The 15,964-nt window shown below is 43.5% G+C and overlaps 1 protein-coding gene across 1 annotated transcript in view; it reads left to right on the top strand.

Annotated features, from left to right (window-relative positions):
* PELI2 (pellino E3 ubiquitin protein ligase family member 2) overlaps nucleotides 1-15,964 on the top strand; it is a 188,869-nt gene that overhangs the window by 34,296 nt on the left and 138,609 nt on the right. The window lies entirely within an intron of this gene.

Genomic DNA, 15,964 nt, shown 5'->3' with positions numbered 1-15,964 from the left:
TCTTGGTAACTCGGAGAGCAAGTGCAGGGGCTTCAGGGCCCAGGGCCCTTGCCTGTCAAGTCCCTCCTGTTCCACCCTGCCCTTGTCTTCCATCTACTGGAGAATTTGTACTTCCTACCCAATGCATTGCCCGATGGTTTCCTCTCCAGTGAACTCTTGTGAGCCTTGTTTGTATCTGCCTCCTACCGACCCGGCCCAGAGGCTCCACCTTCAGCTTTCCCTCAGCACTCCCCACAGTCCCATTCTAGAACCACGCTCTTCGTAGTAAATGGCGTGAGAACCGCACTTGCCTCAACGTGTTGTGGGAACTTGACCAGACCTCAGCCAATGGAACACACCTGTTTAGTAAGGACTTAATCAGAGTGTTGGGATTTTCACCGTGGCTCTGTCACCTCTCAGCTCTGGGATGGTGGGTGGGTGGCTCAGCCAGTGCCTCAGTTTCTCCTCTGTTGAAGGGGGTATTTACAAGCTCCCCTCCCCTGTAAGTTTATTAACATTAATTGAGTCAATACGTATAAGTCAATACTTGACACTTAAGATAGTGTCAAGTCAGCATTTCATAAGTTATAGCTCTTACCTGGATCAAAGCTGAGAACCAAGTTATTAAGAAACAAATTACTAGTAGAGTTTAGTTAAAATGGAGCAAGTTTGGGGCTAAGAAAAAAATGATACTTAAAGATACTTAAAAATATTACCTAAAATAACCTAGCTGAATTCTAATAGATGTTTCCTCTCTTGAAATAGCCCAGCATCGTGCCATCCTAGGTGACTAGTGCACAGGGTCAGGAAGAAGCCAGGCTCCTTTTAGCACTCAGAATTGGTGTCACATAGTACAAGCTGTCCTATTTCCCGTCTGCGTTCTAGCCCTTAGGGAAGAGAACAGTCAGGAAAGTGGTCTCAACTGTAAAGAGGAGCTGGAACTTGGATACATCATTTAGGGTCTTATTGTCCCAAATAGTCACATGACCACGCTCAGCTCCAAGGGTAACTCAGGGGTTCTTGCCTTGCCACTGAATGGCTGTGAGACTCTGGGGAAGTTGCTTAACCTCTCTGTGCCTCTTCTGTGGTCTTTAAGACAGGGGTACCTGTGTCACCAGGTTGTGGCGAGGATTACATTAATACATGTGGAACATTCAGGACTGTACCTGGCACGATGGAAGTATTGTGTATACGGCAATGATTATGATTATTTTGCTAAAAGGAAGCAGGGAGGAGGAGTATGGAGGGATAGGAAAAACCAAAGACCGGGCTTCCTTGATGGCCTCCTTTTGGGAGGTTTCTGGGTAGCTGAGCTATGTTGTGATTACTATAGGTCTCAGTAACCTGGAGCTTCCTGTCCTGCACAGGTCTTGTTTAGAGGCCAAAAGAGGTCTTTGGGTCAATCCCGAGAAAGGTTTGGGAGCTGTGTTTATGGTTTTGACCTCCCAGTTTTTCATTTTTAGTTCTTCCTTTACTGTAGCTTATCATTAATTGTCACGAACATACCAAGGAAGTAAGTTAAGGAAGCCTTGCATTGATAACCATATATATTTTTAATATTTTAAAGTTTTTTTTTTTTTTTTTTTTTTTTAAAGATTTTATTGGAGAGCACAAGCGGAGGGAGCAACAGAGGGAGAGGGAGAAGCAGACTCCCCACTGAGCAGGGAGCCCGATTCGGGGCTCGATTCCCAGACCCCTCGATCATGACCTGAGCCAAAGGCAGCGGCTTAACTGATTGAGCCACCCAGGCGCCCCACATTTATAATCATATTCACTTACAATTTTAACATTCAGTCTTCCGTATAGCAGGCGTAGTAGTAAAATAATGGCTATAAAGTGAAGCTTCCTATATTGAAATAGATTTCTAATTGATGTCAAGTAGGAAATGGGTGTTAATGGAAAGCAGTATGCCGTAACCCCTCTTCTCTGAGCCGTCCCCTGTGTGGGTAGTGACCGCAAGCACCTACCTTGGCAGCTCCCAGACTTGAGAGCACCATTCCAGGAAATGGTTACACGTGTACCCTAACAGTGGGATGCCAGTCCAAGTAGACTGGGGAACTCTGGCTTGCTGTGTGTTCCACGTGGAGACTCACGGGGCATGTTAGTGGATGCAAAGCTCGGAGAGGGACGACATCAGAGAAGCCTGCTTCGTATTCTTGGGTTCATTTGGCAAACTCCTTTGAAAATGAACTTTTGGACTTCTTGGCCTGAGTAGTGCTGTTTTAAGTATTCTGGAAGATCAGGGTCTGGATGTAGTGTGTTTGGGAGTATGAAAAATCCTCCCGTCCCTCAAAGTTTCATAAATAACCAGGCTCTAATTCTGGGAGTTCCCTGCAGTTCCTGCTCTTGCTTCTTATTGGTCAGGGTGTAAGTATCAAGCCTAATTCCTTGTTCATCTGCAGAGGAAGTAGCAGGAAAGTGGTCACAGGTGAGTGAAGGGAAGGGTTGTTGCCTGATAGTGGTGCTGAGCATTCTTTTAGGAGTTCGTTAATCCAGGATAGTTCAGATTTAAAATCTATGAAGGTCTATATTTGCAAGCCCTTGAGACCATTTTCGTACTCTAATGATAAATTATGTAAGGTAAAAATTTGAAGATTCTGCGTAAAAGAATTAAGCACATATGTCACAATATCCGCAGTAGACCTAGAGAACTTAATTTCCTAAGAAATACAAGAATGATGGGTGCAAAGAGCTTTTTGTAAGGCTAATAGCTTCCCCAACTATGAAAAAGCCAAATTCTACTTGTGTGCCAAAGATAATCTGTGTGCCAGTGGTATTTGTGAATGTAGCCATTTAACAGTTCAAGCTTTCTTGTGGCCTTCTACTGAGTATAAATGTAAATCTTCCTGTCCTTAGAATTGACTTATTTCTTAAATTTTAAAATTTCTATGTCTTGTTTCACATCCAAATTGATCAGTACTGTGCCATTAGAAATAAAAAGGCGGCTACCTTACTTAATATATGCTTTTTAAAGTATATAATTCTGATTTTTAAAATATTGAACATAGGTCTGAGACACAGAAAAATATAAAATTACATAATTATAGGGGCGTCTGGGTAGCTCAGTGGCTTAAAGCCTCTGCCCTTGGCTCAGGTCATGGTCTCAGGGTCCTGGGATTGAGCCCCGTATCAGGCTCTCTGCTCAGCAGGGAGCCTGCTTCCCCCGCCCTCTCTCTCTCTCTGCCTGCCTCTGCCTACTTGTGATCTCTCTCTCTGTCAAATAAATAAATAAAATATTTTTTTAATTACATAATTCTGTGTCTAGCCATAATCACTTAATATACTGGTGTATTTCAGTTTTTCCTATGAATATTAAATACTCTGACAATGTTAAAGGTACATTTTGTATTCTGGTTTTTATAATCCTTTTTCATTGCTATTAAACATTTGTGGTAAACACAGTTTTATGTAGAATTACAGGATTGACTTAATCCATTATTTTTGAATGTTTAGGCTATTTGCAGTTTTTGCCATTATGAATAATGACATAATTAACATCTTTGTGCATAAAACTCTCATTTCAAAATAAAGTCCTGAGAATAGATCTCTCAAAATAGAACTACTAGGTATAAAAGTACCTAAGTACTTTTATAAGGGTGTTGCTACATGTTGCTAAGTTATTTTACAGAGATTATACCAGTTAACATTCTCTCCAGAGGTGTGTGAGAGTAAGGGGTCACTTTAATAGTTTGGTAATTTTATTGGCAAATAATAACCCTTAATTTGCATTTCTTTGATTACTGATGAGATTGAATATTTAAAAAGTGTTCACTAGCCATTTTTCATTTTTCTGAATTTTCTGTTCATGTTCTTTGTCTATTTTTCCATTGTATATTTATGGGGATGTCGGTTTTTTCTCCTAAAAATATTTACTTATTAAGTTACTGTCATATTATTGCCAATATTTTTTCTAGCTTTGGATAAATAATCTTATAACTTTTGATATGCAGAAGTTCAGATTTTTATGTATTTAAGTGTACCAATCCTTTTCTTTGTAATTTTTTTCACTGATTTTTGTTTGTTTTTTGGATTAATTTGTTGGAAAAGAGAGTGAGAGATTGCAGCAGGGGGAGGTGGGGGACAGAATCTGTGCTGAGCCCACTGACCCTTAGATCATGACCTGAGTAAAACCAGGTATCCCTCACTTAACTGACTGAGCCACCCAGGTGCCCACCACTGTGTTTAGAACATTGTTTTTCATATCCCTGAATCAGCGATCAGCTTTTTTTTCTTTAGTTTTGACTGCTGTTCACATTTATCTTATGTGTATTTCAGAATTTTGTGGTGGAAGTTAAGCTGCAGCTCTAAATGCTTTTTTTTTTTTTTCCTTTTAGTTAGTTGATTTCCATACACAATAGAATAATCAGATTTCTTTCCCATTGACTAGTGGTCCTTCTATTTACTACAGTCAAGGTTCTACTTCTGGAATATCTTTTCTGTTCCACTGGTTTTTGGTTTTTGTTCTCAAGTAATACCTTGTTTTAATTATTATAGGAATAATAGTTCTGTATCTTTTCCTATAGTTAATACCCCTTATTTCTAATTCAGTGTTTTTAATTAGGCAAGGACTTTTCCAACCGTGTTTAGTAAAAATGGTCATAATGAGCATCCTTATTCCTGGTTTTTAATACGTATACTTTTACTGTTTTGCTTTAAGTAATTGTGGGAAGGAAATACCCTTCTGGGCTCTTAAAAACATGAATCTGGGCGAAAGAAGCTTATCAGATGCCCTTTGAATATCTGTATAAGTCTGAATTTGGAAGTTGTTTATAAAGCGAATTTTTATAAGTGAATCACACTTTGCGAGAACTTACATCGCACATTCCAAAGTATGTCCCTAGAGAAAATGTGTAGGCCTCAAGCAAAATACATTTTTTGGTGCCAGAATCTTTCCTTTCCCTCAAAGACAGTGGGACATTTTTTTTTTTTTTTTTTTAAATTCCCACTTAGAAAAACCTCTTCAAGAAGGAAGATGGAGTTTGAGAATGTGTTCTTGATGCTGGCATTATTCTGAGGAACTCTTAGAAACAGTGTCCAAAAACATTAAAATTCTGGACCTCCTGAGGGAGAATTTAAAGTAGGATTCAGGATCCAGTACCAAATGGCTAGGTGCCTGGAAGATGCCTCTTGATCGGACTTGTTCTGTCTCTGTTCCAGCACCAGTCCAGTTGAACTTGCTGGGACGATAGCCCTGCCATCTTGTTTGGTAGCCACTGGCCACATGTCACTATTGGGCACTTGAAATGTGGCTGGCAGGAAAAACGGAATTTTTAATTTAAGTTCAGTTAAAATTTAAATAGCTGTATGTGGGGGCACAAGGTATTACTTGAGAACAAAAACCAAAAACCAGTGGAACAGAAAAGATATTCCAGTTGGTTAAGTGTCTGATTCTTGGTTTTGACTTAGGTCTTGATCTCAGGGTCTTAAGATCAAGCCCTACATTGGGCTTGGTGCTCCGTGGGGAGTCTGCTTGAGATTCCCTCCTTCTCCCTCTGCCCTCCCCGAACCGCACCCCTGAGCACTCATTTGTTGTCTCTCTAAAATAAGAAAATAACTCAAAAAGGTTTTTATTTGATAGAGCACAAGCAGGAGGAGCAGAGGAGGGAGAAGCAGGTTCCCAGCTGAACAGAGAGCGCAATGCAGGGCTAGATCTCAGGACTCTGGGATCATGACCTGAGCTAAAGGCAGACGCTTAACCAACTGAGCCACCCAGGTGCCCTGAAAATAAATAAATATTTTTTAAAAAGAGCCGCATGTGGCTAATGGCTACTATATTGGATAACACAGCTCTATACAATGAATCAGTATATATATCTTAGGTCATTCATACCTCTCAAACTGTGCCTCTCTGAATTTGGCTGGAAATTTCCTAAGAGTCTTAAATGTCAAGAATTTATAAATTGGAAGATTTGGGAAGGAAATCTATAATGGTCTGATTTTTGAATTCTTGTTAAGGTACTCCCTGTATTCAGATGATATGCATGGCTGTTGACAACTCCTAGTATCCATTTGGAAAATAATGTGTTTGTGGTCATTGACAAATTAACATATTAATGATGAATGTGAAGGACTTTTTCCTTTTGCAGTTGCTGGGTTAATATTGCCAAACTGAAGCTCACTTGTAGATCATGTGCTTCTGTAGCACTGAAGGTTGGTTGTCACAAAAACCATTTACTACAGATGCTCAGAAAGAAACCCTCTTGTTAATTGACCTTCACCTACTACTTCTGTTACAAAATGTGGTTTTAGAGGTGCTTCCATTTCTTGAAATAAACTTGATTTTATATCTGTTCTAATATTTTCTAATCTTGTATTTCAACTATTATATGTAGGTCTTCTAGAAATAAAAGAATCTTTAGAAAAGGTACATGAAAGGATGTGAATCCATGTAGCCTCCATATGCATGATGTGAAGCCACCACTGGCTTTAAGCTTTGCAGCTAGCCAAATGCAGTATTTCCATTTGGTGTAAACCCTTCCCTCCCCCCTCCCTGTTCTGTCATGGGTAATTGATTAAAGTGAATATATTTTATAACCATCTTGAACTTAGTTGTTACATGCAATATCAATTATATATCTCTTAATTCATTAGGGCATTGCCCAACAAGTTTTTTAAAAGTTGGGCTTGCTTACTCTGACACATCTATATTTCTAGGAATTTCTAAATTCCATGTGCATATGCTAAAAGTTTAAAGTAAACATTAGTAAAGGTTACATTAGTGTGAGTCTTTTAGGAGAAATTTTGAAAAAGGAAAAGAGATTTGAAGTAATTATTTTAGTGGTTAGGAATAGTTATAACTTAATGAGACAGAAGAGATTCCAATGCTAGTTTCAATTTCTGGCTTTAATTCTTTGGGCAAGTAATAAAATCTTTGCATATCAAGTTCTTGATCTGAAATGCTCAGAGCTTTAGTATACATTAGATGGTGGGCCCAGTGTTAGTTTTAGGTGCTCCCTTTTTTGGCAACCTTTGAAATACTCGCTTTTTAGAGGCCTTTTACTATGGTAGAACTTGTATATAAATATTTAAAAGGATCAGTGCTTTGCCAAATAGACATAAAAAATTAGGATCAGATTACTAAATTTGATTTTTAGAGACTAAGACCTTACATACACATATAACTTATTTGAGGGACCACAGCTTTTAACTGACATAATTTATTAAAAAGACCTACAGTTTGATATTTCGTCACCCTCTTTAAAAAGTATACATTTTTTAATGTCAGTTTTTTCTTAATTTAAAAGAGTCATATTTGGAATACTAATCTTTTTCCTTCAGAATAGAAGTCTTTATTAAAACTGTGTGTGTATATATATACATAACGTGTGTGTGTGTGTGTGTGTGTGTGCACGTATGTGTGTAGGATATTTTGTGTGTCTCTGGCCTAAAGTCTTTAGGTATGGAGGAAGCTACTTACATTAATTTGCTTTTGAAATTCAAAGCTTCATTTCATTTTTGTCCTGTAATGCTGAGTAACAACTCTGACTTTTAAAACAACAATGATTTATTCTTCATGAGTCCGTGGATTGGTTAAGATGACTTTGCCTTAGGCAGTGATGCCGTGGCTTTCCTTCGTGTTGCCTGCATGTGGTTTGATCCCCTGCATTGTCTCTCCTTAGCAGACTGCTTGGGACACCCATCTTCCTGTGACCATGTCTGAGAGCCCAGAGGATATACCCCACTGCCAAGTGCACCTCCAACCCCTGTTTGCATCACATTTGTGAACCTCCCTTTAGCCCAATCCAAAGTCCAGGACAAGGACTTTCACCGGAGTTAGAAAGTCATAGCTCAGGGGATGTCTTCAGGGAGGAATTAAGAACTGGGACCAGTGGCCTAGCCTACCACATACCGTTCATACACCTGATCCTTTTAACATATGTGGTGAGAGGCTAAAATGAGCAAATGTCACAATGATGAAGAAGGAACATTGGGGATTTGATCTGTACTTAATGCAAGAATGAGATAAATCCTGATGTGGTTTTTGAACTGTACAAATCTTTGGTTGAACTATATCAAATCTTTTTTTTTTTTTTTTTTTTTTTTTTTTTTGCCACACTTTAGTTTTTTCTTTGTGATCTTTTTCTTTTTTAGGAACCAGGTTACTAAAGAGTAATACTTTAATTTTCACCTAATGTAAGCAAGAGATTCTCTGCCATAAAGCATCGTTTAGTTGAAGATGTTTTGGACTGTTGGAGCCAATGGCAGAGTAAAAGAAATAGTTTTAGATGTTTTGAGGGTAACATAAATAGCTTTCTCTATTCTTGATTCTTTGCATATCTTTAAGTATTCAGTGAAAAATGCTCTGCTGTTGGCCCTCTAGCAATGCTTAAAAATCAAAGATTCAATCAAAGTAAAAGGTAGAAAAAGTAAAAAAAAAAAAGTTAAGTAAAAAATAAAAAGTAAAAAAAAAATCCTGTGTGATTTAAGTGATGGTACCAATTTGAAATGAAAAAAGGAGAAGAAAGTCTTGATTCCCGCCAATGACTGAGTATTAGATGAGAATGATCTTTTCATAAACTGTCTTTGTTTTTAAGGTAGACTGGATTTGCTTTGCAGGGTTCCTTGGTTTCCTTTTGATCAGCATGGTTGGAGGGTGAAGCACCTAGGGAGGGGTGACTCTCTCTGTAGGAACTGAGTAAATGTGAAAAAGAAGGTCAGATGGTCCAGCAGTCAGTGTGGGTGTGGCACCAGTGAGGCTGGGTCCTTACCTCTCTGGAGCCCCTCTCCCAGCACACCACAGCAGAATGCAAACCTAGAACTTTCCGCTTTTCTCCTTGAGAGGGAGGGAGAGTGCACTTCTGAGGAGTCCAGGAACTTGAGCCAAGTCCCCTCTGGAATGGGAGGGAGAACTGGGAGGGCTCCCTGGGTAAGGTCTGCCGCAGAGGGGCTGGAGGGGGGAGTGTGCCGGTGAACAAAGCCCAGAGGAACAGCCCAAGATGTCCTATTGTGGGGACAGTACTATGTTCCTGATATAAAAGACTTTGTAATATTTCACCTTGGTAAATGTTTTGGTTTGGGGATGCTAAAAAAAACAAAAACAAAACCAAAAAAACCAAAACCTCAAGATAATAAAAAGGCAACCTGCAAACCTAAATGCCCTAAAGATCGGGGAGGCTTTTGGAAAGGGTTCACGTCTGTAAAAGCCGGTAGTTTCTGGAACTGCCAGGACCTTCACCTTCCTGAGCCAGGACCACGGTTTTAGTCAGTGAGATGCCTTCTGTGTCCATCCGTACTTGGAATGCTCCAAAGAGGCTTAGGAGTCTCTGAAATAGAATTTGTAATTTTGTGTTGCTCTCTCTGTAGCTGAAGAAATAGGCCCATCTTCGGTAGGCTCCCAGCCCTGGGTAGGAAGGAGTGGGAGCTAGAACTCCTGTCTCCCAGTCCCTGAACCACTAAGGTGGTAACTGTGTTACTGAGCCCCGCCTCAGTTTTAAGGTGCCATGTAGAGGGGAAGGGGCTTAAACAATTTGGAAGGAAACTTATCGAAAAGCATCCAATCAAAATGGTGTAAGTTACAAAGGGAAGATTAAGCCCTTGAGGTTGCTTGGGTCTGGTAGAGCAGATAGCTCCTAGAGTTCCATGACTCCGATCCCACATTCTGGGTCCTGATTCGGAACCTAATGTTCTGGTTTGTTTTTTCCCATTATGTTCTAACTCCCTTTCATAGGTGTTTATCAGTATATATATATATTTTTTTATCATTTTGTTACCTTGGCTGCCGTCACCTCGCTCTCTCAGGAGGCAAGAAGGGCTCTTGTGAGTATCCTTAGCCCCTGGCCCTTGGGCTTGACCCCCCACCCTCACCGCGGACACCTCATGGGGGGGCATTCTTGAATGAATGTATTGTTTTTATATTGATTGGACCTTGAGTAGCTACTTGAAGCAAGGACCATTTCCAACCAGAAATGGGACGTGGAGAATTCTCATTTTCAGGCCGAGCCCAGGACGATTTTCTGAATGAACATCATGATGTTTTAAAAAGCTGCAGCAGTTAGGGACGCCTGGGTGGCTCAGTTGGTTAAGCGGCTGCCTTCGGCTCAGGTCATGATCCCAGTGTCCTGGGATCGAGTCCCGCATCGGGCTCCTTGCTTGGCGGGGAGCCTGCTTCTCCCTCTGCCTCTGCCTGCCACTCTGTCTGCCTGTGCTTGCTCTCGCTTCTCTCTCTATGACAAAGAAATAAAATAAAATCTTAAAAAAAAAAAAGCTGCAGCAGGTAATCACCAGAGGGGAGAGACTGTTCAGGTCCTGTCATAATTAGTTCTTTGGCCAGCAGTGCATGTCAGTTTACAGAACCCTACACCATGCAGCAGTGGCGTGAGACACAGAGGAATGGATACTGTTGGATCCCAGGCTTTGGATTGAATGCTCATTTGGGCAAGGCCAGGCCACTTGCATTCTGACAGTGAGCACTGAGTCGGGGCTGTAACAACGTCAGGCTGGTGTCCGGCACTTACGGGCTCATGTGCACATTCTTGCACTTGCGCTAGCATGTTCACTCTCCGGGTGAGCTGCTGTGTGCTGTGTCCGGGCAGGTGCCACATGGCAGGAGTTCATCAGCCTCTGTGCCCTGTCTGTACGTCTTGTTTGTCATGTCCCTGACCTGGTCATCTGCTGCATACAGTTTGCCTTGGTTTCAGGAGTTGTTTGTGATTTGTCTGTACCAGGGACAGAAATGCTGCTTTGGAGGGAGGACAGGATGTTCAGACTGCGGCGGGAAGCTGGGCTGCCTCTGAACCTGGTCTGGGATGCTGTCTTCCACGTCCTCTTTCCCATGTCCATGTGGATGCAGCTGCAAGTTCAAGCTGCAGGATCAAATATGTTGCCTCCCAAGTGGGACAGGGAGCCCCTGGCACACCTCTCTTGCTGTTTCCTGTAGAAAATTCTTTCTGTTAAGTGCATGTTTAGGTGGCAGGCATCTCCTTGAGAAGGCATCTTGGTGTTATATGCCAAGAAATGCCTTAACTTCAGAAATTGTCAGCGTCTACTGGAAAGCATGACATTTGGAGTCAGACAGAAGCAGGTGTGCATTAGGGTTCTGTCTGCCCTTTCCTAGCTCTGTGTGTCTGTGTGTGTATTTCAACCATTCGAGCCTGTTGCCTGTCCATGGAGAATAGTAATGCCTCCCTCCTGGCTTTCCTTGTCCCGTGGTAATGCACAGAGAATGATGGTGAAAACATACATGAACTCCACAGTTGAAACCAGAAAAAGCCCTTGATTTGTGAGGTTTCTTGCACAGATTTTTTGTTGTCATTCACAGCATCCAAATACCTTTACTCTTAATACCCACTATTTGCCCTGCATATAGAAAGAGTTAAATTTTCACTTCACACTTACTAAATACGTGGATTTTTTGGTTGTTGTTTGTTTTTTGTTTTGTTTTATCTTAATGGGAAGCTTGAAAAGCGATGTGTGGGTTTGAACCCAAATACCCCTGTTCAGCTAAAACAGGTGGCAGCAACACTTGGAAATATTATTTCTACAAACTTCCTGGCCGAAGATCTTGCCAGGGTGGGGGACATTCTTGGGTTCTTCCTTGGAATGGTGACTTTTTACCTTTGTCGGGAAAATCACCTCTCTGGGCTCTCCTCCACTGTATAAATGATGGTCCTTCTCTCTGGTCAGCTTCCCTGGGTGGGTCTCCATGCCTGGGTGCCCACTATGCTTGGGTGCGGTGTTGGGTGCTGCGGTTGGACCAGATGGTCCCTGGGGGAAGCTAGGCTGGATGGGGAGGCAGGAGGTGGGAGTGGAAGAGCCTGTGATCACGGTCAGGAAGAGGTGACCATGCTTGATAGATCACTTTTCCTGTGTGATCACCTATCCCCAACTTAGTGGCATGAGACAGCGACCATTCTTCTTTACAGAACCATTGTGTGGGTCAGGAATTCAGGTCATGCTCAGCGGGGCTGTTTTTCTGCCCCGCATGGTATCACCATCACTTGGTCATAATTAGCTGGGAGATAGGCTAGTCAGGAAGGTTCAAGACTGCTTCATTCATATGGCTGGTGCCTTAACTGGCAGCTCAGAAAGCTGAGCTCAGCTGAGCCTGCCGACCGGAGTACCTAGATGTAGGCCCCCCAGCATGGTGGTGGTCCCAGGTCTCTCCCATGGCTCTTAAAGGCTCACAAAAGACCCAGGCAGAAACTGCGAGGCTCTTTCAGACTTGGCTCAGAACGTCTCAGCACATCCCCATCCTGTTGGTAAGCGAGGCCCTAAGGCCAGCCCAGCTGTAGGAGTTAGACTCCCCCCCCCCCCCCACCTGGGAGAAGTCCTGGGCACCTGTGGTCCTCTCTGATCTGCCACACTGATCTGAGAGCCAATGGAAAACTTTCAGGGTGGGCTGGAGGTTGGACAGGTGATGGCAGGACCCGTGGCCAAATGTACTTTCTGGTTTGGGGCAAAGATCAGGTGATCGTGGTAGTGGTAGTCCGGGAGTCTCAGAAGCAGGACTGTGGGAGAGGGGCGCTCTGCGGCGGTTCTCGGCTGTGCGGGGAACAGGGAATGGGAGGGGAGGCTCAGAGGGACACGCAGGGTCAGGGGCTGGCTTGTGTTTCCTTGTTCACTCTGGAGATGGATGGGTCCCCAGTGACCCTGGTCTTTTCCAGATCATGGTAAGACATTTTGGTTCTATGAACTGGCCTTTTAACTGCGCAAACACTGTTAATTCCCTCGTCTTCAGTGATGACTTTCTCCTGTTCCTGGGCCTTCTGCCTGTGACTCCAAGGGGTTATTTCTTAAAATGGTTGCATTTTCTAGAGTCTGCCCTTGCCTTCTGGTCCTTGACTTCTTCATTCTGCACTTTTTCGTTGATTGCAGCTGCCACACTTGGGTGGAAAAGTCCTCCAGGTCTCTAAGTCCTCTCGCCTCCCAAGGGCTTTCCCTGGCTATCCCTGGAATTCCTGTTCTGCTTCCTAGTAATGCCATTCCCCACCCCCCACCACCCTACTGAGGCCAGAAGCCCGTAATGGGGGCCATTACCCCTCTGCCCCTCCACCCTGTGCAGCCGAACAGGTCCCCAGGTGCTACTGATACTTGTCTTACGGCGCTCAGCCGTGGCTGCAGGTGTGTCTCCCTGTGCGGCTGACAGATACACGCCTGCAGCCCTGCGCCGGACTCCACACGTGAAGTTCTAGAGACTTCGGCGCGCATGTTTGATAAAGCTTCCCCGGAGGTTCTGATGCTTACCTTGTGCTGAAGACAACACTTAGGAACTTTTCAGCTGATCTTCACAGTCCTTTCCTCGCTGCTTTCATCTAGGCTGTTAACTACTGGGACCAGTTACCATCGGCATGGTGGTTCAAGACCACAGAATGGATTCTCACGGTTCTGGAGGCCTCCAGCCTGGAACCACAGGGCTTCCAAGGTCATGCTGTCTGGGGGGGCTCTGAAGGGCTGTGTCCTTCCTTGTTTCTTCCTGCTTCTGGAGGCTCCAGGCATTCCTTGGTTCACAATTGTTTGTTTGTAGTTTCTGCATCTCTGTTCACATGGTCCTGTGTGTCTCTTACAGAGATGCTTGTTACTGGATTTAGGGCCCTCCAGTAACCTAGGATGATTTCATCTCCTTGGTTTTAACTACATCTGCAAAGACCCTTTTCCCAAAGGATCCGGGACATGGATCCATCTATTTGGGGGACACCATTCAACCCACTACACTTACCTGTGGTTCGGCTGGCCGTCCCCGTCTGACCATCTTGACTCCAGGCTGCCTGTCGTCCGGCACCCTGCTGCCCCAGCCATTACCTTATGTCCAGTCGTGTTAGTCCTTTGCTTACATCTTACCGCTCCCCATTCTTCCAAAGAGCCACGCCCTCATGGAGCACCAGGCTCTCATTGTCACCTTACCCTCCACCGCTCTTCCATGGGCCTTGATGCTCACACAGTACTGAATTACCCACACTCCTTGCCTTTGTACGTACTGTTGCCCTGCATTCCCGTTTAGTCCGGTTCCTGTTTCGAGACCATTCACACACTGCCTCTTCCACGAAGCTTTCCCTGATGCCTCTTCCCACATGCTTTGTGCACTAGTCCCATCTTGTTGCAGGTCTTATCACACTTGTTCATATATCTTTCTCTGCTCTTAGGTGGAGAGATCTGAAGACCGAAGCCGATATTCACCACTGTAGCTCTAGGACTTGGCATTTTTAATACTGAATGGCCATGTAGCTTCACCTAATTAGAAACTTGTCTCATCATAACACTGATTTTTCCACCATCACCTTAATTATTTCTGGTACGATTGTTCCCCTGTCATCATTTATCTGTATTGAGTGAGTAGGTAATCTGTCTGTAGACTGGCATAGTGTTGGCTTAATGCACAGCATCTGCTTCTATGCTCAGGTCTTTTTAAATGCTTCTGTAGAAGTTAAGGTGATCCTAGTTTTTGTGCCCCTCACCCTCTTTCTAGTAGAGAGGACTTGGGGGTTGTAGGTAGCAGAAGCCAACCTGAGCTAGCCGAAACGAAAGATGTCATGAACAAGGGTCGGCGAACAACGGGGCCAACACAAGCCCTGAAGATCCTCTTAGTCTCTGGTCACTGCTCTCTGTTTGTCTGCTTCGTTCCTCACTTCGTGGCCACTGCGTCACGTGACCGGTTGGGACATCCACGCGGTTGGTGCACTTACATCGCACAGCTCTGGCCATCCACAGACTGGCTTTCTTTCTCTCCCAATTTTGAGTTTTCCACAATGAGCATGCCCTTGGCCAGTGTGTGCCAGATGACCCCCAGCCATTCAGCTACGGTACGGTGGGGAGTGTGCTGACTGGGCCACTTCTCTCAGCCATGGTGCCTCACACAGCTGAGGCCATTAAGAGATGGGTTCCTGAGACGGTGTGCAGACGTGAGGGATCCCTAAAAGCATCCGACACCCTCTTGCCGTGTTAGATCTCAGCCAGCAGCGTGTAGTTGGAAGATGGGTCAGGGAGCTGGGGAGACTGGAGAGGCACAGGAAATGCTTCCAGATCTTGTCCCTTTTGCCTCTGGGCCTCAGTGGGGAACACCATTCCTCTAAACGGTTGGGAGTCCTAACTTTAATTCATTTACATATGTTTCTCTTAATACAGAATGTTCATCTTGATTTAAGTGATCTGGAAATATAATAAAACAGAGTGGGCTTACGTTGGTGGTTTACTCCCAGATAGATTCATTATAGTAGCAATCACAAATCTGTGTAAGAAAATGAGACTCCCAATAAATCATCTCTGTATTCTAGAGACACTTTTCTGTTGCTGATGTTCCTTTGTGATGGAAATGGAAACATTAAAAACACAGCAGGAATCACTTCAAGTGATAATTTAAATCCATGGTCAAACTGTAGCTATCGAATTATAAAACAAATTCTTTGTTTCCACTTTTATTGAGGGCCCCCTCTGCCCTCCTGGCCACCTTGTCCTGGACATGGCTCAACTGGAGGCAAAGGCAAGACTTCCAAGTTGAACTTCACCAGATAAGGGGGTGGAGAACAGTCCTGTCAGCTGGGCGACTGGAGACACTGGTCAGAACATACACATACAGGGACCCATTAAAGCCAGAGTCAGAAATACAATTGGAAAAAGAAATATGAAGTGTAGTCCTGCATTTCTTTTATTTTTTATTTATTTTTTAAAAGATTTTTTTATTTATTTGACAGAGATCACAAGTAGGCAGAGAGGCAGACAGAGAGAGATGGGGGGAAGCAGGCTCCTTTCTGAGCAGAGAGCTCAACTCAGTCCCAGGACCCTGAGATCATGACCTGAGCCTAGGCAGAGGCTCAACCCACTGAGCCACTCAGATGCCCCCTGCATTTCTTTTAAATATGGATATTAGCTTAAGGTATTAATGTGGAGAATCTGCATAAAGATGTTGTTTTTCAGATGACTTTTTAAGTTGTTGGACAGTTTGGACTAAGATTCCTTCCCACCCCCCACACACACTTCTGGGCCTCTTTATGGACAGCCTTCTTGTGAAGTCCTATTTTATGTTTAATTTTCACAAGGTGTTTTTGCTCACCTG

This window comes from Mustela nivalis, assembly GCF_964662115.1.
Source record: "Mustela nivalis genome assembly, chromosome: 6".
NCBI lineage: Eukaryota > Metazoa > Chordata > Mammalia > Carnivora > Mustelidae > Mustela > Mustela nivalis.
This window is presented reverse-complemented; position numbering and strand designations above follow the sequence as displayed.